At 42.0% G+C, this 27241-nt stretch overlaps 1 protein-coding gene across 3 annotated transcripts in view; it reads right to left on the bottom strand.

Moving 5' to 3' along the window:
* Positions 1 to 21895, bottom strand: part of LPAR1 (lysophosphatidic acid receptor 1) — a 154584-nt gene extending 132689 nt beyond the window's left edge. Inside the window, exon 1 of one of the 3 annotated variants that reach the window (XM_061163438.1) lies at positions 21496 to 21895. The gene's annotated coding sequence lies outside the window, so the exon portion shown is untranslated. Of the gene's footprint in view, positions 1 to 20441; positions 20634 to 20799; positions 20879 to 21495 lie in introns of those variants that run through there. The other 2 variants (XM_061163439.1, XM_061163441.1) reach the window with 2 other exon arrangements.
* Between the last annotated feature and the right edge of the window lie 5346 nt (positions 21896 to 27241).

Below are 27241 nucleotides of genomic sequence, written 5' to 3'. Positions count from 1 at the left end.
TACCTGTTTTATGCTATCTCTGAAAGTTTCACAAACTTCCCTTTATACCATAACTGCAATTTGGCAGGTGTCTCAAACACAAATATCTCTAGGGACCACCCAGGCATCATAAATAAAAGAAGTATCTAGTAAAAACATATCTTAACTTTGCATAATAAGAACCAATCATAATGCCTTCTTGGCTATGTCACCTTTCAAAACCTTATACTGAACAAAGAAAATACATATGGAGCCAAATCCATGTAGCGCACAGACTGCCAGTTTTGCAAACTCCAGCCAAAGGCATAAAATGTCAGGGCCTTCATCTCTCTTCCTTCTACTCCTTGAAGTGAGATTACTGAACATGCCCGTAGTTATTCCCATAGCCTGAGGTCACAGACTGATCCTTGTTTGTGCTATCCAGTGGGGTTGACTCATAAAACACACTTATCTGACTACAAGGAAAGGACGCAGAGTTGAGCTGTATAATCTTGAACTCACTGTTACTCAATATTAGCAAAAATATTCCTTTCAAGGAACGACATTCACAGGCTATCCTGAAAGGTATCTAGCCCATCATTCCACAAGGAATGTGAATAATCCTTGGATAGAGCCACATCAGCCAAGAGCTACTTGTCTGAACTGTCTAGCTTTGGCTCCCACAGAACTGCTTTTCTGAGACAAGCTTTGGCATGATGCCACTGACCTCTGTTGAGCATCGCTGTTGTGTGTTTTTTTTTTCCTTACTCCAACAGTTACATTCATTGTAAAGACTGTGTGTGGAGACATTGCTCATTACATTAACATACTGAATATTTAAAGGACAATTAAAATCCTCTCTCCTCCCAGCACCATGAAGACTTGCGCCCCTCGTTTAGCCCTTATCCTCACAGGCTCTCTGGGTCATATGGCTGATTGTGTTTCCTCTTCATGTCAAGGACAGTGAACTGTGTGGTCTTTTCCAAATGTGTGAATAGGACCCTGAGGCGGCCACTCTGTCTTGGTCTCTGCTGAAACTCACACTCTCACTTTCTTCCTGCATTTCTTTCCTGTGCTTACTAAATTTATTTTCAGTAGGGAAATATACAAGTAACTACCTTCCAGCAATGCATTCATCACACAGTATGTTTCATTCAGTTCGCAGCTCTACTGCTTATGAGTTTTTTCAAGACAAGGCCTCCATCTTACTCACCTTTGTACCTCTGGAGTCTAATAAATGATCATCAATTGAATGGCAAATTGAACTGCACTCCATGTGACTGCTTCTAGTTATGGATGAAACAGTAAATTAACTACGTCTTAAGGAAGTTCACTTAATTTCCCCAAAAGAGCAAAAGTCGTCCCTGGCCTCAAGACCAATGACATCTGGAGAAAAATAAAGTTTATGGAGGCTAATACAAAAAGTACATACCGAACAAGCACAGATATAAATACTATTCAATTTTTAATTCTTTGCTATCCATTGTTTCATTTCCTAGTAGTTAACCATTTCTTCTGCAGAAGCATATTAACCAGGAATATTCCACAATCAGTCAAGAGAGTAAATGCAGTTAAAACCAAAATGTTTTATTGCACATTAAACATCTGTGCACTGGAAGGGAACAGGACTAAGGAAAGCTGGCTAATACAAAACTCTAGAGGAGTGAAGGGTATCACTGCAGTGGAGGGAATCACATCCATCAACAAGTTTGATCAATTTCACTCCATGTCATCCAGGACCGATTAGTACCAAAGCTTCCTGTTGCTCTAATCATTTTCCAAGTTTCACAAACCTACATTTCATTCAGGAAGATTTCTGTTTTTCAAATTTTCTCAAATTCTGCTGAAAAGAATATGAAGTATTACCATTGGTTTCTGGAAATTAATCATTTCTCACCACGAGTCAAAAAATCAGCCCTATCTTTTGAAGCAGTAAATTCTGGAAATGGGAATCTATCCCAAACAAATCCTCTGAAACTCAGACAAAGCCTCACACACACAAAGGTGTTCACTGCAGTGAAGTAAAGCTACTAAACGGAAGTCAGGTCACCTCTAATTATGATATACTGTTAAGACAAAAAACAGGATTCTCAATGTTACTCAGTAGGATTTCAACCAGTTAGCAAAATGTGCAGAGAAAATATGAGAAGGAGGTGTCACATGAAGTTAACAATGGCTACCTCTGGGGGGATTCTAACTACTTTTTTCCTTCTTTTATATTTTTATTTGCCTTGTACAATGAACACATACTAGTTGTGTAATTTAAAAAGTTTTTTGTAATAACCTTTCTAAACATACTTGGAAACCAAATGATACTTATTCTCAAATTAGTGATCTCAGTCTCAGAAAATTATATAGAAAGTTGTTAAGTGTAGTGTTTTTTAAAATAGCAAAGAAATGAGACATAAAATTAAATGTCCCAAAAAAGGACAATGGTTGAATAGTTTAACAACAGAAAGGATTAATATTAAGCTGTTAAAACTATAATGATTCAGACCACATTGCCACATATAACAGTAGTTAGAAAATGGCCAGTAGAAACAAAAACATATTTGTTACCTCTAGGTAGAATGATATCACAAAATAGACCATAATGGGAATAGACTATAAAACTAACATGATTAAATGAAAAATATATTACATTAGGGAATTGCAAATATGAGGTTTGTATAAATGTTGTCATGATGTGGTTTCAAAAATATATTTTAAAACATTTTGAAGAATATTCTAAGCCACTTTTTTACATAGAAATAAACATTTTTAAATTAGTTGGACAGTTTTAAGTACTTTAATATGAAAAAAAAACTTTAATATGTGTTTACTGAAATGTTTTCTACCAGCTGAGTTATTCCACCATCAAAATGGGATGAAAATGAAAAAAGGAAGGGGTTTAGGTAGTTAAAAAGTTCTGTGCATCCTCCCTATGTTACGTTAAGTCCAAACAGTCCACCAACCTCTGTTGTAACAGCTACTGGCCAGGGTTAATACTTATTTTTCCTCAAATTAATGGAATGTTCAATTTGCTTTATAGGAAATCTCTTGTAGAAAGATACAAAACCTGGGCTGCTTTCTGCTCCTGGAGAAGGTATCAATAAGGTACCTAATCCCTGAATCAAACAAGAATTTGTCATCTGTGTCTCTCCACTGTGAGGTGGCCAAACGCTTGGAGGACTGTGGGGATTGTGCTTCCCAAGGTCATCGTGACAAAGCCCTGTTAGAGCATCCAGGTACCCCTGAACAAGCAGAGACGGTCAACAGATGCTCCGATCGTTGAAAATAAAACTCCTCCAGAGAGGCTTAAACTTCTGTCTACACAACTTCTCTCTTAGGGCTATCCAGAATGCCCTGCCTTAAAATGTTAACACTCAGTGGTACAAGAGAGCACTCTGGGCCTCTTCCTGGCTCTGTTGGCCTTGAACCTAACTTAACCTCATGACTCCAACCCCTTCCGATTCAATCTATTTCTTAGCACCAGCCTTGAGCAACACCCATACCTATTACCTGCCTGGACCTACGCCCAACCTGATCCCAAACACGGCAAGAGCCTGAGGTCCCGGCCAGGTTTCTACACAGTGTGAGCTTAAGGAGAAGATATTCAACAACAAATAAAGGCAGATAAGCTGATGAATTAACACCAAAACACACTAAGGAAAATACCCAGTTACCTGGACTTCCTGAATAAATATTTATTATGAATAAGGAATTAAAGTGAAAGTGAAGTTGCTCAGTCGTGTCTGACTCTTTGCGACCCCATCGACTGTAGCTTACCAGGCTCCTCTGTCCATGGGATTTTCCAGGCAAGAGTACTGGAGTGGGTTGCCATTTCCTTCTCCAGGGGATCTTTCCGACCCAGGGATTGAACCCAGGTCTCCCACATTGTAGGCAGAGGCTTTACCATCTGAGCCACTAGGGAAGTCCTATAAGGAATTAGGTAGTGTGGGCTTCCCTTCTGGCTCAGCTGGTAAAGAATCTGCCTGCAATGTGGGAGACCTGGGTTCCATCCCTGGGATGGGAAGACCCCCTGGAGAAGGGAAAGGCTACCCACTCCAGTATTCTGACCTGGAGAATTCCATGGACAGTCCATGGGGTCACAAAGAGTCAGACACGACTGAGCGACCTTCACTTTTCTTTTTACTTTCACAAAAAGAAAAAGCATGCACTTTTGTTTCCTCAAATATATTTTCCTCAGAAATAAGAACAAATGAAATAAAGTACTTGTAAGTAAGACTGGAAGACTGAAAATTATTTTGAAATTACCAAAACTAATATATTTTACTAACGTATTTTAATCAACTGATTTAGTATACTGGTAAGAAAGGCTGAGTTGCCAAGGACCTTTCATTTCCTTCCCCAGAAAACCCATTCTTTACCCAATAGTCCTTAAACGTGGAGTAGTCATTAAAACTGAATTAATAGTCCATGGGATTCCTTAGGCCTCTAAATCTTTCTGAAATAAGATCATTACTGTTCCATGTTTTTATAAAACAAAGATTATATATATAACACCTTAGATATTGCTCACTTCCCCCAAAGCAAGCATCCATCATGAAGCCTAAGATAATGATTTTTTTTCACCTTCACTGAATCTGAAAGGTTAATAAGCAATGTAATTTCAACTAATTTAACTATGATGTCAAAGTCTGAAGACTTTGTTCAGGAAAGTCCTCTTCTTTGCCTTCCATGTTTCCAGAAGTATCAGTGCTGGCGGCCAATGTCAAAGTGTACCACCCGAGTCTCCCTTTACAATACCCATAAGGATGTAAATACCTGGAGTTCTCCCATGTTTAGCTTGAGCTTGTCAGACTATATTAGCTCAACGGCACAAAAACATCAATTCTCTGAAGATGAAACAGAGCAAAGTTGAAAATAAAAGCATGAAGTCACTGCATAATACAATAAGGAGAATGATTTGTGTGCACTGATTTCAAGTCTTCTATTTTAAGATAGGGCTTCCCTGACAGCTCAGTTGGTAAAGAATCCACCTGCAATGCAGGAGACGTGGGTTTGATCCCCGAGTTGTAAAGATCCCTGGAGAAGGGAAAGGCTACCCACTCCAGTATTCTAGCCTGGAGAATTCCAAGGACTGTATAGTCCATGGAGTCACAAGGAGTCAGACACGACCCAGCATGAGTCAGACAAGACTGAGCATCTTATTTCAAGACAAGGACCAGGAGACCTGGAAAGGGTGTGTCCAGTCAAAAGCCCCATGGAGAGCGGTGGGAAAACTGATGCTTGAATCATGGTCACCTGCCACACTTCAGTTCTCAACCAGTCCACTTAATCTATGGATTTACAGTTTAAAATAGCTTCCCAGGTGGTGTAGTGGTAAAGAATCTGCCTGCCAATGCAAAAGATGCAAAAGACACAGGTTCAATCCCTGGGCTGGGACGATCCCCCCGGAGAAGGAAATGGCAACCCACTCCAGTATCCTTGCCTGGAGAAGCCCATGGACAGAGGAGCCTGGTGGGCTACAGTCCATGGGGTCGCAAAGAGCTGGACACGACTGAATGACTGAGGACACATGCGTGCAATTTAAAATATTTTAAAACTCATCACCCAACTTTAAAAGGAGGGGGCAGGGGAAAGAACCCTAAAACCCAATCATGGCAAAATAATAAAAAATAAAAATCCTAATGCAGCAATAATTTCAAACCATTATTTAAAAATCACCAAGCTATGAAATGCTCATTCAATCATCAAATTGACACTTACTGAAACTTAACTAGCAGTCTACTTTCCTACAAATCATGCATAGTTACTAGATTGGTAACTACACTATATAGGAATTTTTTTTTTTAATCCAACAAAAACTACTTCTCCGTAGCAACACAGAGCTACAATTTCTAGTGCAGAGCATAGCTTCAACAAATGCTATTACTGTTTAGCAATACACAAAATAGCTGTAACACAAACTGCTTCAACACACTTGCACCCACCTCCCCCCAAATATCCTTTCTATTCTTCTTTGACTTTTGTTGGGGGCGGGGGGGAAGCCATAAACAGGAAGGCCCACTAAGTATCACAAAAATGCCAACTCATCAACCTAAAAGGTCTGCCTTTCATCTGTCTGTCATTCACTTCCAGTACTCTATTTTGCTTACATTACTCAATTCTTCCATGACTCTATGATCCCGCACACACCCCACTTCGACCTTTCACTGAGTTAATCCCTTCTCATTCTGCAGATTTAATCAAATGTCACTTTCTCAGGGAAATTCTGAATCACCCTAACATCAGATGAGGTTCCCCATTTAATAACTTCTTTTGAAACTCCCTGCGCCTTTTCCCTTGTAACACTCACTGCATCTTGCCCATGACGGGTGCTCGTTTGGTCAATATCTTCCTTCGCACTGGACTGTTTCATGCCTCCTGTGATGACAGCCACTTTATTCCCCACTCTGGTCCAACTATGAGCGTAAGAATTGGTACCATGTATATAATAAAGACTTATAGAATAATGAATAACCCTAATTACACACAAACTAGCAACAAACTCAATCAGTGTTTTTCAAACCACTGTTCACAAACAGATTAGTGTGTTCAAACCTTAGTTATGACCAACACTTCTTTTAAATGAAAATGAAGAGACTACAATACAAATAGAGGTAAAAATCAGTAGCATATGTAGTAATCTGCATGAAACTATCATTTTCTTCATATATGTATGACCTTTCTAACTATGGGGGCATGGTCCAAAAAGTTTGAAAGTCATTGAACTGGATGTCCCAACATGACTCCTCCCAACTTCCCACCAAAATGCTAAGGTGCACAAAATGGCAAAATTGGCAACAGTATTAGAAAGAGGTAAGGAAAAGCCAAAATCAAGGCATTATTTCCACTAACTACACTCTGTGAAGGATGGGTAAAAAGAACGTGTCTGAAAGACTCACATGGCACCTTTGGAAATTCAACAAGTCAGACACTCTGATGAATGCAGAAAAATCCTGAGTATAACTCAGGAATGCAGAAGATACAACTGGCCAGATAAAGATGAGTACATTATCTCAACTACATGGGAGGTACCTTTCAAGTTAGCATAAGCAAGGGGACCCCAAGTGCAAATGAGGGTCAAAACTAACTAGAGACACATACAAAATATTGCTGTAGACTTTATTACAAAATAGAATACAAAAATCTAAAGTCTATACTTGAAATTTAAGTTATACACTGAAATATATATACTGTATATATATGTGTATACATATATATATATTTATATAAAATGGAAATTGAGACGTGGCAAGAAGGCAAAAGATATAAAGGCACAGTAAACTGTACAGAGGAGTGGGATCAGAAGTTATTTAGTTCTCCAGGAGTCAGAGAAACACAGATTTTATGAATGTATTTGAAAAACAAAGATAATCACTAGTAAGCTAAAAACCAGATTTGGCCATTTTAAAATACTCTGGATATATGAAACAAATGATACATAAAAAAGACAGAAAATAAATCCAGAAAGCATGTTAGATCGAACCATAGGAAGCTGCCATTTTTACAGGTCAAAGCGGTAAAATAATTTCATATGGCTCAATACATCAACAGTGATAACGTCAGCTAATCTGCTCAGTGTGCAAGGCCCTTCTAAAGCGTTAACTGAAGATGTGTGTGTGCATGCTGCTTCTTTACAAATAAAAAACTGCAGTCCTAAAGATATTATGTAATTTATCTGAGACAATGCAGCTAAATACTGGTGGGAAAAAGCAAACCGGTGCCTTTTAAAGTACCTCTCAAAACAAAAAACTTAAAGAATTAAGATCAAACTTTTTGGTCTTAACAATAAATATTTAAAAAGTAAGTTTCCCTTTAAGAGGTATGCTAAAATTCAATTAAATGATGCTTACAAGCAAAATTATATGAAAAAAACAACAACATAAAAAAGAAAAAAGAAAAAAAACAACAGATACCAAAAGTTTAAAATCAGGATTAGTGCAGTCATTTTAGACAAAGAATAAAAGAAAACACTGGCAATATTAATATCAGGAAAATAGTAGAATGTAGTTCCAAATGCACAGAGGGTTATTTTATATTGATAAACATAATAAAGGCCTAACAGTAATCTTTATGTATTTAATACTATGTTAACACACAGACATTCCTATAAAGAAACTGACAAAAGCCCATTCATAGAGAGAAACTAAAGAACAATTATTAGTCTATGACAGCTCAAGTATCAAATCAGGACACAGAAGATGTGAATGATATTGCTGAATTAATAAATGCATCTGCACTTGTCACCTATAGAAACCATGTTGTTTTCCATCCTGAGAACAAAGAAACCCTTAAAAGACAATAAGTAAAAACTGTACAGACCTCAATTACCATGAAAAATAAAACCAATAGTTGATGCAAAAGTTCTCTTGTAAACAAAACAATAAAGCAATATTGCTGAATGAGCCACTAGTAGCATTCTCAATAAAGTGAGAATGCTTACTTTCCCTACACTGTTACAAGTTTTTAGTGAGGACATCAGCATAAAACATAGAAATAAAGCTAGTTTTATTATTTTAATCGCCACTTTCAGATTTTTATATGAACATTCCTATTCCTCCTCCCCCAGTAACTACAGATTCAAATTTTTAAAATACTGATTATTTCAAAATCATTGAAAGTAAAGTTGTATACATCAAAAATGACAACAAAGTTGATCAATGTCGAACTTTTCATTTAAAACAAATGACTTAATTTCAACTCAAGAAGTGAGAAAGAGGGACTTTCCTGGTGGCCCAGTGGTTAAAACTCTACAATTCCAATGCAGGGGGCTCAGGTTCCATCCCTGGTGGGGGAACTAAGATTCCATAAACCACACAGCACAGCCAAAAAAAAAAAATTTAATTGTTTTTAAAAATGAAAAAAAAAAAAAGTGAGAACCAGAGTTCCGTCTATTGTCTTGACTTTCCCCCCTCCCCCACCCCTGTCAGATCAGTCCATCGTTTTGTTTAATCAATGTCTCCCTCCTCTTTTATCCTCACCTCCCAGTTTCACTAACCTAACTCATCTTTCAAGCCTCCATATAAATGCCAGTTTCTCAGAGAAATCTTCCTTACCTTTGCAGGCAAGGTCAATCTCCATGTTAGAGTCTTCCAGGACACCCTGCTTTCCTCCTTAATTCCAGTCACAGTTGGTGTTAGTTGTTCTCACTAGACTGTAAATCTCATGCAGTCAAGACCCGTGTCTTATTTACTGTAATACGCTCAGGAGGTGGCAAACATACTGATTTTTGTATTCAAAAAATTTCAGTTCAAACAAAATTTTAATTCAAAAAATTTGAGTTCTACATGCAAGGTATTATACTAAGCACTGGGAAGACAGCAGTAAATAAAATAGCATTTTTTTTTTCAGTTAATCCTTTCCCTTATCTAAGAAGTAAAAAGAAAATGAATGCAATGGAGAAAAAAGTATCAGGCAAGCTGTATAAAAAGCTGTAAAATGGAAATTTTAAATGTAGTGATAATTAGAAAAGGCTGCACTAAGAAGGTGACGTGAATTAAGACACGAAAATGATGATAAAGCAACCACAGGGATACCTGGAGACAGAGAATACCAAGAAGAGGGGACAGTCGGTGGCAAAGGGCTAGAAAACAGTCTGCTCTATAGGTAAGTTCATACTTGGAGCCTGCTTAAAGTAAGGACAGAACTCTGGGAACATCACCACAAGGCCTTAAACAAGTAAAAAAGCCAACAGAGACAGGAAATAATTAAATATGATACATAGTCAATATTGTGACTATCATGTGGTCGATGGAAATTTAAAATGAAAGATTTCAATAGTATGTGTACTTAATATTCAGCATGATCAAATATTTTAAAAACTGCAAGAGTTATCCTGAAATAGAATAAGGGAGTTATCACTGAGCAGTGAAACCATGATGAGTCTCCTGGACTTTTCAAATACCAAAATAAGCATGTACTGCTTTTACAACTTTCAAACGGAAATGAGTATAATTTTAAAGAATCATAATGGCCTAGAGAGCAAAAGGCTGATAACAGATTCCCCTTGCTCTATCTTACTACAAAAAGGCAGGCCAATATAATTCCCTGACATTTTGTTGTTGTTCAGTCTTAAGTCGCGTCTGACTTTTTGCGACCCCATGGACTGCAGCCCGTCAGGCTCCTCTCTCTATGGGATTTTCCAGGCAAGAAAACTGGAGTGGATTGCCATTTCTTTCTCCAGGTCATTTTCCCGACCCAGAGGATCGAACCCACGTCTCCTGCATTGGCAGGCTGATTCTTTACCACTGAGCCACCAGAGAAGGCAAGCCAATATAACTTCTTGAAATGGAAATATTCAACAAATTCTTAATTTAAAATGGGCTTTTTTTTTTTTTAACCAAGTAAAGAGCAAAGTTGTACTATATCCTATTTTTAACCTTCATCAAGCAATTAAAGTTTAAATTTACTTGACCAAAGTTTATAAATCGCCATGACAAACCTGTTGGTGTTTCTCAAAGTCTGCTCTTTAGGCTGAGAGGTTTTTGGCTTGTCTTTTATTACAGTGATGACAGTAATATGCACAACACTTTTGTTATTTCAGCAAGAAACTACAACTATATTTGCAGCTCCTCTCAGGCCCCAAATCACCACCTACCTCCTGATTCTTTTCAGGATTTATTTTCCCTTGCCGGAATGGATTGTTTCAGAGGCTTTTATTCCTCTCAAAGGAACATCAAACTGAAACTCTATCTCCTTTGTATCATCCCAGAACCACCTCAAGAGACGCTCTAGTGGATGTTCAGTAAATGTCTGACAACTGACAAAGCTATCTTAAGCACCTTCCGGAAAGAATTACCTGAAGAATCAAAATATGCCTTATTGCCCTTGTTAAGACACCTAGTATGTATATCAAAGGGGAAGAATCCTTTCACAATGTATACATGTGTCAAATTATCTCACTGTACACTTTAAATGTATTAGTTTTATCAACTACAACTCAAAAAGGCTAGGAGAAAAAATTTAATAATTTTAATTTTTGTTTTTAAAAATTAAAAAAAAAGTGAGAACCAGAGTTCCATCTATTTTCTTGATTTTTACCCCCTCAAACCAGTCCATCATTTTCTTTAATCAATGTCTCCCTCCTGTTTTATCCTCACCTTTTAAAGACAGAGTATCTATCACTCTTCTCGCTCCAAAACTTCTCTCCGGCTTACCACATAAATTTCACTGGTATTTACTCTGACATATAACAATTACTCCTGAATACTGCCATGCTTTGACTTTTCCGCTAAACTTCAAACTCAAATTTCCAGCTGAAAATCTCACTGCCTCACTGGAACAATCCTCACATTCTCATGCCCCTACTCGCTGCTAAAGGCTTTGATGTGCCTTTTTTTGATCCCCAACAGCTCCCTGAACCCTTCTGTTAGTCCTTCAACATGGACCCGAAGCAGACCACCACTGGACCACAAATTGCAACCTGTCACTCACATGCAGCTCCCAGGCCTTCCTTATGACGCTTCCGTGTAGAATGACATTCTCAACCCACTTGCCACTGAGGCCAGAATACTGCTGCAAATCCTTCCTCTCCTCCAAGGCAGTTACTCTCTCTGTCCTCAAATATTCAGATGGCATTTCGTTTAAACCTCGGTTTATAATATTTATCACTGTACGCCTGATCTTAGGCATCTTCATCCATAGCTCTCCATGTTGAGGAGCTACTTGAGAGCAGGGAACCACACTTTCTTAGTGCTTGCTTTTCCTTTAAAAAAATTTTTAACACTGTAATGTCCTCAGCCAAGCATAGCGACTGTTCACAGTAGCGCACAAAGTCTTTTAGCTCATGAAACTGAACTGACAAGGTCCCAGATAAAGGGAGGAGAGCAGAGATCCCACTGAATCTGGAAACCCAAGTCATCCTGCCCTAGACTTTGAACCTTCTGGTCCCTAGGTCTACTCAGAAAGTAAAGCAAGCAGTTCTCTGTGGAATTACAATAAACCCAGAGTACAGAATGAATTTCTCCTTTTCTCCACATGACTATAATCCCTCTCCCAACAAATCACAGCCCAACATGGCAAAGCAGCCGTTAACAAAAAGCAATCCTGTTTCAACTGTGCTGCTCCCTCCGTAGGAGCTCTTCATCCTTATCATCTGCAGATTGCCGGCTTCCAGGGGGCCCTTGTTAAATGCTCGCACAATGAAACCTGCCTATAATAAGTAACTCCCCCTATCTGCTCTGCTCCGGAAGCGGTTGATAGCGCAAAGCATGGAAGCTGGGCAAGGCCTAACAAAAGGTTCAAGGATGCCAAACACGTGCTCCTAAAGGCCCCTCCTTCCCTGCCTGAGGCCCGATGAAACACAGTCCTGGTGGAAATAACATTCCAGGCAATATTTGCTGCCCTGGTTGTCACGCAGCTGAAAATCATTTTGTTGGTTACACTCATAACCTTCCTATTTCTGAGACAAAAATTATTCTTTTTTAATTGGAGTATAGTTGCCTTACACTGCTGTGTCAGCGTCTGCAGCAGATAAAGTGAATCAGACATACACATACATATAATTCCCTTTTTTAATTTCCTTCCCATTTATGTCACCACAGAGCACTGAGTCAGGTTCCCTGTGCTATACAGTAGATTCTCAGATAAATAGTTATGTATTTTATGCATAGCATCTATAGTGTATATATGTTCATCCCAATATCCCAATTCATCCCCCCCACCCCCACTTCCCCCCTTGGTATCCATGTTTGTTCTCGACATCTGTGTCTCTATTTCTGCTTTGCAAATAAGACCACCTATACCATTTTTCTAGATTTCACATATATGCATTATATATGATATTTGCTTTTCTCTTTCTGACTTACTTCACTCTATACGACCAGTCTCTGGGTCCATCCATGTCTCTGCAAATAACACAGTTTCATCCCTTTTCATGGCTGAGTAATACCCCATTGAATAGATATACCACATCTTCTTCACCCATTCCTCTGTTGATAGGCATTTACGCTGCTTCCATGTCCTGGCTATTATAAATAGTGTGGCAATGAACACCGGGGTGCATGTATCTTTCTGAATTACAGTTTTCTCTGGGTATATGCCCAGAGGTGGGATTGCTTGGTCATACAATATCTCTATTTTTAGTTTTTTAAGGAACCCCCATACTATTCTCCATAGTGGCTGTATCCATTTACATCCCCACCAACAGTGTGGGAGGGTTCCCTTTTCTCCACAATCTCTCCAGCATTTATTGTTTGTAGATTTTTTGATGATGGCCATTCTGACAGGTGTGAGATGATACCTCATTGTAGTTTTGATTTGCATTTCTCCAGTAATCAGTGATGTTAACATCTTTTCATGTCTTTGTTGGACATTTCTATGTCTTCTTTGGAGAAATGGTCTATTGAGGTTTTCTGGTGGGGACAAGAATTCTTAATTGAGTCATAGCACACTGTTCCAATTCAGGAAGAGCCATGCAGGTTCCTGGGACCTCAAATGTCTGGCCTGTGATGGCAGCCTCATTCACAGCCTCTCTGAAGCCAACAGAGGCAGGAGGCAGCATGTGCATGCACAGACACACACCCCACATGCATCAATATACTGGATTGGCCCAGAAGTTCATTCGGGTTTTTCTGTATGCTCTTATGAAAAACTCAAATGAACTTTTTGGGCCAAATCCAACAAATAAACACAAACATTTTTGGAGGTTTGTATAAGCAAAAGAACAGGTATGGAAGGCTGTGTAACAAGCTGATAACAGAGGGGTTGGTTACATCAGAAGAGAAAGCTTGAAAGAGCAAAGGGATATTACTTCATTTACGTTAGACACATCCATAGTTTTTGAATTATTACAAAATTCGTATCTTTCTATACATGAACACAGCATCTTATTCTGGTGAGAACACTTTCTATTGTGTTCAGAGCCCTGAGAGACTTAAAACAGGACAAGTAAAAGGCAATTATGAAGCAGAGTCACGGTGATGACTCACTCATCACAGAGTCACTCAAAATAGGTCTGACTTCCTACCAAAGCTAGATATGGATTATTCTAGGAAGCAAGTCATCAACTGAGTAAAGAACCTCAAACACAAACTGGGGCAATATTAAGACTATCCAAAATGAGAAGGAAGCAAGCCAGGGCTATAGATAAGACACAAAGTTATGTCTGTCTCTAGACTTAGCAACTGGTAAATCCAGGTAAAAACAGTTCAAGTTTAAAAACTGAAAATAAGAATACTGGGATCCATCTTGTTCTCATCTTCTCAAGAAAAGCTAACTGATCTGAAAACACTGGGCCTAGTTTGAAGAAAACATTCCTGAAGTTGAAAAATAACTCAACAAACAAGCTCCATATCTGATGTTTCAGAAGAACCTCTGCCATTAACATAATATGATAGAATGCAAGCTCCCTGAGGAAAAGGACTTTGTACGTCTAGTTTCCCACCGTTCGGCTCCCAGTACATGGTAGGTGTGCAATAGATACCTACTGCATCAGGAGTAAATGAACAAATTCAGGATTAAGGAAGAAGTAAACTAATCTAGAATTAGTAACCAGATAGGATCAGTGCCCATTCTTAGCTTACAGGGGCTTCCCTGGGGGCTCAGTGGTAAAGAATCTGCCTGCAATGAAGGAGACGTGGGTTTGATCCCTGGGTCTGCAAGAGCCCCTGGAAAAAGAAATGGCAACCCACTCCAGTATTCTTGCCTAGAGAATCCCATGGACAGAGGAGCCTGGTGGGCTGCAGTCCACGGGGTCACAAAAGAGTCGGACACGACTTAGTGGCTAAAGAACAGCAACGTTCTTATTTTACAGATATAAAAAGAATACAACTTTGACTAACCACACTAGAAATAAAAAGCCCCTTGAGTCCCTCTATGTTGATCTCTTTTTTCTTTTCTGGGTCTCTTGGTTCATCTCTGAGGTTCCTCCCAGATCCTCATCTCCTAGGAGCCTCCCCTCATCCCCAGCCCCACACCCGAGGAGCCAGGGCCCCTGCTTGGCGTTCCCATAGTTCAGTTCAGTTCATCTCAGTCGTGTCCGACTCTTTGCGACCCCATGAACCACTGCACGCCAGGACTCCCTGTCCGTCACCACCTGCTGGAGTCCACCCAAACCCATGTGCATTGAGTCGGTGATGCCATCCAACCATCTCATCCTCTGCCGTCCCCTTCTCCTCCTGCCCTCAATCTTTCCCAGCATCAGGGTCTTTTCCAACGAGTCAGCTCTTCACATCAGGTGGCCAAAGTGTGGAGTTTCAGCTTCAGCATCAGTCCTTCCAATGAACACCCGGGACTGATCTCCTTTAGGATGGACTGGTTGGATCTCCCTGCAGTCCAGGGGACTCTCAAGAGTCTTCTCCCCCTGAGCCTGTCTCCCTCATCACACTTGTTACCCTGAATTGCAATCCTCCTGTTACTATGTCTACAGGCTCAGCTTCTTCTGGAGGGTAGGAACCCTGCTTATTCATCCCCACTCCCTGCCTCTATCTGGTACCTGGCACAATGCTTGCGTTACAGCAGGGTTACAGTTCAGTGCTGCTAGGAGTAGAACAGGACTTGTTTCCTCTGACCCCAGATCATTTCTCCTTCCAAACAGGCAAGGATATCTGTTAGGGCCAAGTTTCAGAATGAAGGCAGCTTGGGTATTGGTCAAGAAGAACCACTGAAAACACGGTCAAGTATAGAGGACTTACATGAAGTCAAATCCAGTCTATTGTTTGAAATTTAAGAAAATGGAAAAAGGAAAGCTTGCTAAGAAGGAATGGTTCACAGTAGCCTTCTCTGTATAATGAATCCTAAACCTTAAGAAGCAAAGGTGCACATGACGGCCATAATGAACAAGATTTCCCTTAACAACAGTTTCAACCTTGGAAATCCCACCCCAGAGAGATCCATAACCAGATTTTATTAGTCCAACTTTCTCTCTTTTAGAGAAAGAGGTGGTTTTGAAATCATTTTCCTTTGTCTCCATTTTAAATAAAGCAAACAACCTGATTTACCTCATTCAGGCTTACACATGTTTGTTTTAGCACTGGACTAAATTTGAGAGTCTGCCCTGTCATTACATCACGTTTTAAAAATAGTACTACAGAAATAAAATTATAACCTAAATCCATGTAGTAGTAAAACAGTCCTCTTATTTCTGGAAGAAATTTGAATGTTACATGAACTTCAAAGTTAAAGTTTCTATAGTAGCTGGTTAGATGACAGGAGCCAACATCCAAGTACTGAGATAATTTTCTTTGCCCCCCCCCCACCCCCAAGTCAATAACAACATTACTTTGAAATCACACTAACCTGCTGGGGGGAAAAAAAGGCCAAGAAATTTAAATAAAATCACCACCATCAGCATTTCCCTTCTCCCTCCCCACCAAAAACAAGAAACTTTGGATTCCTTCAACTTAACTAATCATCTTAATTAATTTAATTGATTAAACTTGCAAACCCAAGTTCCCTTGTGAAAGAAAAAACACACTGTTGGGAGGATCATTCATTCAAACTGTATTCAGAAGACAGTATAAAGCAGCTGACCAAATCTTTCATCATCTTTCTCCTTATTGGCCCAGCACCCCCAAATTCGAAGGCAATTAGAAGAATAACTCCAGTCAGTTCCACCTTGGACATGCACCTGAAAGGCTACCCACTCCCACCTTTGACAGGAGGTACTGGGACGTGAGAGGAAACCTCGAGAGTTGCTGGAAGTCTCTCCCAAAAGAAGCCCACAGAGATTCTTCCTGTCTGAGAGATACTGAACTACACACCTCAGCTCTAGAGATTTAGTGGGAAAAAAAAACAAAAAAAGCAGATGACCAGAAAGAAGGTTCTTAAGTATTCATCTACAGAACCGGTCAAGGCTTCCCTTGTAGCTCAGCTGGTAAAGAATCCGCCTGCAATATGGAAGACCTGAGTTTGATCCCTGGGTTGGGAAGATCTCCTGGAGAAGGGAAAGGCTACCCACTCCAGTATTCTGGCCTGGAGAATCCAAGGACTGTATAGTCCATGGGATCGCAAAGAGTTGGACACAACCGAGCGACTTTCACTTTCACAGAACTGGTCAAGCTCCTTCCATTAGAGGTTAAACTTAATAAAGGCTCTGTGGGGCCTGTGTCAATCCTGAAGGTAACAGCAACGGTGTTTCTCCTCTCCTCTCAACCCTGACCTTTTACAAGGCTGTCAACACCATTTTTATACTAATAATAATTCTCTTCTGTGCTACAAATATTCAACTACTGTGGTTAAACACTATGTATAACATAAACAGGGTTGAGAATGTCAGTTGCCATTAGTCATGTTTAAATTAGTATTGACTAGCAGGCCCCTCCCTAAACAAAAACAGAATGAAACAAAAGGCTTTCTTGGTCAGCTCTGCAATTTTAACCCACGTGCTTCAAGGGACTCACAAGATTCAGGTATAACACAATAACATCATTAATTTTCACTATATTAAAACTCTCAAAAGAGCACTGTCAATTTGGGGACAATATGGGAGGAGAAACTGCATACCCTTTATTCTGTAACCTTTATATAATCTGCGTAAGCTGGCAGCAGTGCCCTAAAACTCACTCGCCATTGAGTTTTACAAAGGAATGGAATGGAATCAGGGCCCAGGCAGCTCTCAATCATTTCAGCCCTCTCTACGCCCAGGATTTGAGACTCAGTGTCTTCCTGCATTACAGGGTTAAATCACACATGCCCCTCCACATCCCTAGGTAGCACAATTCCTTAAAACAATATCCAAGGTCCCCCACAATTATCACCTTATACCTCTCCAGCCTCATTACCCCAGATTCCAACAGTAAGTTCATGCCCCACCATTCATCTTTTAGGGACACATCATTTTCATCTTCAAGCTCCTCTGTGAAGTCTCTCCCAGAGCCAGAATCCAGCTTTCCCTTCCCTGGCATGCCAAGGCTCTTGGACTCTACAGCTGCCACCTAGTTATGCAACCCAGCTGCTATATACTAGAAGCTGGCTGTATCTTTTCCCTCTGTACTGCAGCTCTTTCGAGAGCCTTTTTCTCATCCTTGTCTCTGCCACTGTCAAAGGAATTCAGTAACTACTTATTCAATTAAAATATCCTCCTTTTCTCCCAACCCTCCAAGGCATCCTTAATAGCTCTCGGTGACATCGTTAAATAACACTCTACGGTTGGGAAGGTAATGTGATATGTAAAAATTAGAAACCAAACAAGATGCTGAGTTAGCAAGGCCAGAGCAAGCTCTCAGACTTTAAACCAAGTTTTACGGTATCACAGTTGACTTAAAATATATCATGTCCCTCAAATGTGTATACATATGGGTACCAAAAACAAAGAAAGAAAAGGAAAACAGGCCAGACATCAAACACAGATAATAAAATCGTGACCTCAAACAAAATTCAGGTCTTTATTTGCTGGACACTTCAAGCTTCCCAGTGAAAATGATAACCATATACTCCACACAGGTTGCAACTTCCCTGACTGAGCAGCTGAAATAAGATTCTTGGGCCTAAAAATCATGAACTTCAGACTGACCGCCATTACGTATCAAAAAGGCTTACCAAGTGAGAGTTTTACTTTCTTCGAATTTTTCAGTAAATCTTAACAGAATAGATCCAGTAAAAATTTGCGAAGTTTATGGCAAAGTCTTTCTTTTCTTAATCAAACTACTTTTCAGAAAAGGTTAGCTTAAAATAAAACTAGATGTTTTAAACTGCAGGTGTTAAAAGAGTGGTCACTTACACTCCCATGTCTGATATCTTTCCCCATCACCTGCAGCGATTCTGAAATCCACTGAGTGCCCATAGCTACCGCTCATCTCCAGCTGCTGCTGTTAAGTCGCTCAGCCGTGTCCGACTCTTAGACCCCGTGGACTGCAGCCTACCAGGCTCCTCCGCCCATGGGATTTTCCAGGCAAGAGTACTGGAGTGGGGTGCCATTGCCTTCTCTGCTCATCTCCAGACAATGATGCAAATGGGAAATAAGTCAGGTCAGACTATGGACTCCAGGTCAATTTTATGGTTAAGTAGGCTCACCCACTTTAAATAAAGTGGGTAATGGAAGACTGACTGGAGTGGGAAGGGAGCAGGTATTACTGATGTCCTTGTGGATGAGGAAAACAAAAAAAAACAGAGGAAAAATCAACTCCTAGCTCAGTTTTTTTCCCTCTCCTGGCATCTCCCACTGCTGGTTTCCTTACACCTTCTCAACCTGCTTGCCCTCCCCCATACCTCCCAGACTAACCGGTTTATACTCCCCTTTACTCACTTCCTACTGTTCTAACATGGGATAACACCCTCCAGTTTAGTTATCGGAAGGAGCTGGAAGGAACAGCAAAGATGATCAAACCCTTCCATTTTCCAGATGAGGACAGGGACAGGCAGAAGGACTAGTTGACCCAACTGGCTGAGGTCGCACCGCCAGGGGGCGTGGTGTGCCTGTGGTTCATTGTGATAACCCAGTCCTCCTGCTGGTCCTTCAGCCTGACCTTGCTGCCACACACTACCTCTTTCTCTGGCTACTTGGCTTCTTTATCCTCAAATTAAACCGTATCAAGAAAAACGCAGTCTTAATAACGGTGATCATTATTCACAATTTTGCATTTGGGACAAATATGCTCCAGTCTCTCTGAATTGGAGAATCAAAGGCAGAAACAACCGGATGACATATGCGTGTTAACACAATTTAGTTCCGTCCAAATAAGCATAACTCCAGTACACACCCTTTTTCCTTGGGGCTTTACTACTCTTATCTGTCAAGGGAACAGTTTCTTAGGAGAAGGAACTTTGCAGGTTTTCCAGTGCAGTCTCCCTTTAACCGGAATTGAAAGCCTTGAATCACAGACCTCCTGCTTCACGGTTATAGTAGGCTGGGCAAATGACACTTAAGCAAATAGGTGAAAAACTCGGACTGTTAAAGCCTGAAGGAATAGAGGATTTTGCTCTCCTAACTGCAGTTACCTGTTTCAAGATTCATGTTTGTAAATATGAGTTTATTCAACAGAAAACAATGCATTCACAGTGAAACTTTAACAAGCCAGCGCTCACTGGAAACCCACGTTTACAAAAACTCCATAGATTTCAACAAAAAGGAAAAGAAAGAGAAGTAGCAGCAGAGAGCAGGAATCTCAGGCCCCAGACTGAACCTGGATACCGTCATTCTTACACATCGAAGTCCAAATTGCAGCAAAGAAAAAACAGAATAAATGGTAAGTCCATTCACAACAAACTCGTCCTACACACACACACACACACACACACACACACACACACACACACGGAGCCCGTCGATTTCAAAACCACCAACTCAAAGCCAGGTCCCTCCCTTGCCTTAAGACTTCCCAGTTACTTGATAAACGTGTTTGTTAGGCGGGTGAGCAGAAACTTAAGCTTAAAGTCCTCAGCCGGGAGAGACGGCTGAGTGGGGGTGAGAAGCAAGTGGTGCGGGAGCCCGGCGCTGCGGGGCGCGAGGACCCCCGGGGGCCCACGTCCACCCGGACGCGGCTTGGGGAGGACGTCGAGCGCCCCCCGCCTGCCTTCTTGTGCCCCCACCCAGTCCCAGGTAAGCGGGGACCACCTACGTGTCACTTGGACGGGTCCCGATCGCAGGCACAGCGTGGGCCCCGAGGCGCGCTGAGGACCGGAGGGCGGGGGCCCCGGGCGGCTGCGGCAACTGCTCTCCCCGGGCTCGGTCAACTGGTTGGGGAGGCCGGCAGCGCCTCGCTCCTTCAGGCTGGCCCGCGGGCATGGACACCCACCCACACCCGGCACAGGCGCGCGAGTATACACACACACAAACACACGCACCCACAGCCACAAAGCGCGTCTGCCGCCGGGCAGCGCGATCCCGGGGCGCCCTTTGGCCGCAGAAGGGACCCGGCGGCCGCTGGCTCGGCGTTCAGAGGGTACCGTCTCCCCGCGCCGCGCCCGCGCCTTTACCTGCGCCCGCCGCCGCCGCGCGTCCGGCTCCCGCCGCCCCCAGGCTGGCCTCAGGCTGAGCGGTCAATCCCCGCAGCCCCCGCCCCGCGGCCCGCCGAGCCCGGCCCTCCGCCCGCCCCTCGGCCGTCGCCCGGAGCGGGGCCGCCCCCTGCGCCCACCCCGCCGGGGTCCCGCGCGCGGCCGGGAGGCCGGGAAGGGCTCGGCAGCGCGGGGACCCTGGCCGCCCGAGACCCGGGCGGGCTCCGCTGGGGGACAGGGGCGTCGCGGCTCGGGGAGCGTCTGCCGCCGCTCGGCCGGGAGTGCTCCGGCTTTGGCGCGCTGGCAGGGGCGGCGGGGGAGGGGGCGCCGAGGGAGGGCCAAGGGAGCCGCGCCGACGCCGGCCGCCTTCTTCCTCCGCCTTCTTTTCTGCTGGCTCCACGTAGCACAAGTCAGCAAGTCCTGCACCTCTTGACTCCCTCCCCCTGGCTCATTCCCTTACCTGGCGCGACGCCCCCCGAGCCCCGACCCTCGGCGCTCCTCCTCCCCCATTCAGTTGCTGGACCCCCAGCCCCGTCTGCAGGGCGGGGGCGGAGGGCAGCTCGAGCCTCCCATTCATTATCTTCCCAGCGCCCCCAACCCGGAGAGGACCCACCCGCGGCCCGAGACCCTAGGGCCTCCAGCTCCAGCTCCCCACCCCCGACCCGCTCCCGCGCTCACCTCTGCGACCGGCAGCTGGCGGGACTCGGATGGCTACCCCCACACGTTGCGTTTTCATTTTGTCGCCCCTTTCTTCCCACTTGAAAAGCTCTGGAAGACATCGCCGGGCCCGCGGAACCCCTAACGTCTGGCCTCTGGTGTAGTTCAGTGTCCAAACTTTCCAGCAGGCACAGTTCTCCCAGCGCAGCTTTTAACTCGAAGCTGCGAAGAACGCGGAGTCAATTTTGCTGCCGGGAAGGTGCACACGTTTCCATTTCTGAGTTTGCGACTGACTGGGTCTGCAGACCAAAGCGAGTGTGACTGTGCTCCCCTTGTTCTCCATATCCATGATTATAAATTTCTCTTCCGCTTTCCCAGTTTGCACTTGCACTTCGCCAAGCCAAGTGCAAACTATCAATTTTAGAAGAGTAATTAAGGGCGGGGAATACACACCTGAAGGCGTGGGCGGGAGCGGTGCGGGACTGAGGCCTGGGGATCCCTATCCGGAAAGGGGCAGCCGGAGAGACTCGCCCGGGTTCTGACCACCACCCAGTCCACGGGGCGGGGGCCACGGGTAGCACGCGAGGGCTCTCCAGCCGCGCCACCCCCTACCACCTACCACCCTTGGCTTCCAGGGGTGCTGGCAGTCCTCTGCCTCTGGCTCCACTGCTGAAGCCGCAGCACAACAGAAGTGGCTGCCTACAAGTAAACACTGCAGACTCTGGCCTGAAACGGCACGTGGGGGCCACTCCCGGTGTGGCAGGGAACTTGGCAGGACTGATCCAGCTACCTGTAAGAAAGAAAGGCAGAACCGCGAGGGAGGGCTGCGTTGGTGCCGGTCACTCAGTAACCTAGGGCTTTGCAGAAAAGAGAGGTCACTGGAAACCGCAGCGAGTGGGGAGGGGAAGACTTCTTGGAAGGGATGAGAACTTCTCAAGCTTCCAATAAGGTATAGCTTCGAAAAGAACATGACCATCTCCCGCAAGTGACTGCTGAGAACTTTGGGTGGGTTGGTCTCGTGGTTTTCGCAGGATGCTCAAGGCTAAGAACCAGACTGCTCGGCAATTACTATCTGAGATTGTTTCCTTTTTCAAACAATGTATCAAATCCCCTTTGTTTAAAAAAATTAGCTTTAAATGACTGCCTTCTCCCCTTTCCTACCAATTTATAATTTCTTTTATAATAATGTGAAAAATTAGAGATTTTAATACATGCACAGTGCTAGTATGTTCATTTACAGCATGCAGAAAGTATATAAAAACTCTTATCACACGAACAGTGAGAGCTGATCTTACACCAGGACGAAAATATCCACTATATAATCTAAGTATAATACAAAGTATATACTGGTAAGAAAAGAAAGAATATACTTGAAAGGGACTTTTGTTTTCAACTATATCTCTACCCAACTCAGAAAACTCACTTAGCTAATTTTGTCTTTCTACTACACAGTATTTACTGTTCGGTTTCTCAATACTAAAACTTCTATATCTAGTAAAAAATATACTTTAAAATTGTATTGAATTTTATTAAAAATACTTATATTAATTATAGCAGTAAATAGTGTCAAATAATCATTTAATTAATTTACAAGTTAATTATTTCAATGTTTAGGCCTTCCTCATAAATCAAAGGTAAAGTGTGAATGAGTTTCTTGCTGAGCCCTCAGCTTGAATGTTTTCCAATATATTTATTTTTTTCCAATATATATATTTATTTCACCTCCAATATATTTATTTCAGGAATATGGCTGCTTCTGCTTTGACTACATATTAACTGACCAAACTACTCTCTGATCCTTTCTAACATCAAATGAGGAATTCTGTCCGTACAAGATAAGTATACAAGTATACAAGAGTTTCCAATTTATTTGCTTTAAAAAAATTTATTTCCTCTTTATTGGCCTACTGTCCTACTGTGGTCTAGAATGAATTAGCAAAGTACAAGGTCAGCCTGGACAGACTGGTCTCCCTGACATGTGTAGACCTGCCTGAATGAGACTGCTCTGCACCCGGGTTTCATTCAATAACTTTAAAATCAACTCTAGGTCATATGCCCATTTGTAAACAGAGAGAGAAAATGAAATCCAAGACAGAATCCAGTTCATTACAGAGATTAATCCATCAAAACAAGTATTACATTCCAAACAAGTCAGTTTTCTCTTCTGTAAAATGGGATGATAATACTAATTCAGTCTACTCTATTGGGTTCCAAGCTGCCTTTATCAAAGTAAGATAATACATTTGAACAGACTTCAGACACAAAAGTAGGTGATGTGATTTCAACAGAGATGCAGAAGGATATCTTGATGTTCTCTCTTTAATGTTTTTATCTGTCTGTGGCCCTCTTGCCATTCAAACTGATTCCCTTTCTTGGATAGGCAACTTAATGCTTTTTGTCCTAACCTTTCTCTCTCATCCTCTGCCAAGCAATCTTTCTCCAGGTCTGTTTCTTCAAATGACTTCAGCAGACGGAGAGACCCAAAGACAGTGGTGCCGTCAAACATGAGAAAAAATATTTTTAGAAAAATAAAAAGAATCTGAGTGGGGAATACTTCCAGCACAGTTTACGTTAATATCTTAAAGGATAACAGTAGACTTTGTCAGGTTATTGCTGTTATTAGTGGTCCAAGGACTATAATTTGCAAAAAGCATTTAGGACTGAAACACTGGCTGTCACTACTTTGGGCTCTATTATCTGTTCAGAAGGGGCTACTGATCACGCCAGTTCCCTCTGCCTCCCCACATTTCTTCCGTCTGGCCAAAAGCCTTTGAAATTTTTTATTAGAGAGTAATCAAAACTATCAGCAAAAGAGATCTGTTGGAAACTTTCCCTCCAGTCTATGAATGTAGAAAGTATATTCTGGGGAAGCAACACCCTGAGAGAAATCAGCCTGCTTGGGAACATTTTTCAGGTGCCTCTCAGACAGAGGTTTCTTCCTTTTTAAAATGGTATATTTATGCCTCTCTGGTGTTTTTCCCCTTGATCAGAAAGAAATCATTCTCCTTTGGAAACCTTTCTATTTGAAAAGGCCAGTGGCAGAGGAAGGTGAGGCAGCCCAGTGTAGTAACAATAAATAAAACTCTTCAGGGTAGTAGCGACATCTGGAGACTCTCGGAACGGGGAATAGAAGATGGGACTGTGTGTGCAGCAGCCCTGCATGAGGACCAGGCTGCAAGGAAATGAGAGCCCCAAACAGAGTGACTCTCTGCTCACCGTTTTCTTATCACCTATTTCTGCATGAATAATCCGGGCAATGTCTGAAGTAGATCAAGGTCAATCAATCTTTTTCTTGTAGTCTCCTTCACCCAAATTAAAAGCTTTTGATCTAAAATGGTGTTGTGGTTTGGGAATGAAGGAGAAAATATATAGTTGTGTTATATATAATTTTAGAGCTAAAAATAGACCTAAATATTAAAAAAAAATCATACAAAGGGTCACAAAACAAAAAGTTAGTTTTATAAAGCAATAATAAAACTAGTGGATTTATAGGTGGCACCACTGGTGAAGAACCTGCCTGCCAAGGCAAGAGATGTAAGAGACATGGGTTCAATCCCTGGGTCAGGAAGGTCCCCTGGTGGACGGCATGGCAAGTCTGGCATGCCAAGTCCAGCATTCCTGCCTGGAGAATCCCATGGACAGAGGAGTCTGGCGGGCTACAGTCCACAGGGCCGCAGAGTCAGACACGACCAATGCAACTTAGCACACACACAGTAGACTCATAGTGGGAAAGACAGAAAAGAAGCAAGACTATGCATAAGATTATAATTATACTTTTGCCATCACTTCATGGTAAATAAATGGGGAAAAAATGGAAACAGTGAAAGAATTTATTTTCTTGGGCTCCAAAAATCACCATGGAGGGTGACAGCAGCCATGAAATTAAAAAGATGATTGCTTCTTGGAAGAAAAACTATGACAAACCTAGACAGCATACTAAAAAGCAAAGACATCACTTGCCAACAAAGGTCCATCTAGTCAAAGCTATGGTTTTTCCAGTATTCATGTATGGATGTGAGATTTGGACCATGTAAAAGGCTGAGCACCAAAGAACTGATGCTTTTGAACTGTGGTGCTAGAGAATACTCTTGAGAGTCCCTTGAACTGCAAGGAGATAAAACCAGTCAATCCTAAGGGAAATCAACCCTGAATAATCATTGGAAGGACTGATGCTGAAGCTGAAGCTCCAATACTTCGGTCACTTGATGCAAAGAGCTGGCTCATTGGAAAAGACTGTTGCTGGGAAAGATTGAAGGCATGAGGAGAGGGGGTGACAGAGGATGAGATGGTTGGATGGCATCACCAACTCAGTGGACATGACCTTAAGCAAATTCTGGGAGATAGTAGAGGACAGGGAAGCCTGGCATGCTGCAGTCCATGGGGTCACAAAGAGATGGACATGACTTAGCAACTGAACAATAACAACAGTACATATTGTAACCGAGGTAACTACACTATACATTCTTGCCTTTTAGGACACCAGTTAGATTAGATTTCCAGCCTCTTTTGCAGTTAATTAAGCCCACATACCTGAGTTAGCTCCTGTAGAACTTGAGCTTAAGTGACTTCTGTCGATTCTAGGATTGCCAAAGACTCTTCTTATGTGTGCTCCCTCAGGTTCTCTGTCCTTTCTGTTGACGAGGATGGTGATGCCCACGCCAACCTTGGAAACCACCAATCAAAGATGGCAGGCAGCCAAGCTCCTGATGCTTGTGTGTCCACGTGGAGGAGAGCCTCTCTACCAATGTGAACGTCTCTCTGGGTTTTAATATGAAAAAGAAATTTTTTGTTCTTTGAGCCACTATATTTGGGAACTCTGTTACCTTGGCTTAACTGATATACATATATGTATATTATACATATATATATATATATATATATAGTCATAGACATTTTGACTATAATCTCAGGGGTTCAATGATACCCTGTAGCCTAGATTGTGGCTTAATCTGAGAAAAGGAGAGATTTCTGATGACCTGCCCTCTGGAGTGGGCATTTGTCAGAAGTGGACACATTAGAGATGTTACAAACTCTAATGTACAAATTCTTTGTACAAACTCTACCTCAAAGCACTGGTTACATTTAACTGAATGCCTCTACCAATCCCCCTGACTTCTCTGACAGCATTTACTCTTCTAGAAGAACAGGCAGAGTAAATTCCACAGATTAAACAATAATTATGGACATTAATGGAAGACTAGTCAGCAATATCAGGAACAGACTCCTGATATACACAACAATATGGATGAATCTCAAAAACATGCTGAACAAAATCAGACAGATCCATAACAGTGCATACTATATGATTTCATTTCTATGAAGTTCCAAAACAGGTAAAACTCATCTGTGATGTCTGAAACAGAACAATGGTTGTAAGGGACTGGGGACTGACAGAAAAGGCACACAGGAGAATTTCCTGGGGTAGGAGAACTATCCTATATCTTGCTTTGTGTGGTGGTAACATGGGTGTATGTAAGTGAACAATCTCATTGAACTGAACATTTAATGTTGATGCAACTGATTATTTGTAAATTATACCCAAATAAGATACTTTAAAACACAGGTATAATTATCTGGATATATCCATACATTGGTATTTCTAAGGCAAACTATTATGGAATAATACTCAGCCACCACATACCTCCTCTGGGGGATACTGTTATGAATGAACATATATAACCACTATGACATCCTAGAGAATGATTGTACTCCTATATAAAACCGAGACACACTATACACATGTCCTAAGAAAAATTAACTTTATAAT

The sequence above is a fragment of the Dama dama genome, chromosome 16 (genome assembly GCF_033118175.1).
Source record: "Dama dama isolate Ldn47 chromosome 16, ASM3311817v1, whole genome shotgun sequence".
NCBI classification, from domain to species: Eukaryota; Metazoa; Chordata; class Mammalia; order Artiodactyla; family Cervidae; genus Dama; species Dama dama.
The sequence above is the reverse complement of the archived record's forward strand: the minus strand, read 5'-3'. Positions and strand labels throughout refer to the sequence as shown.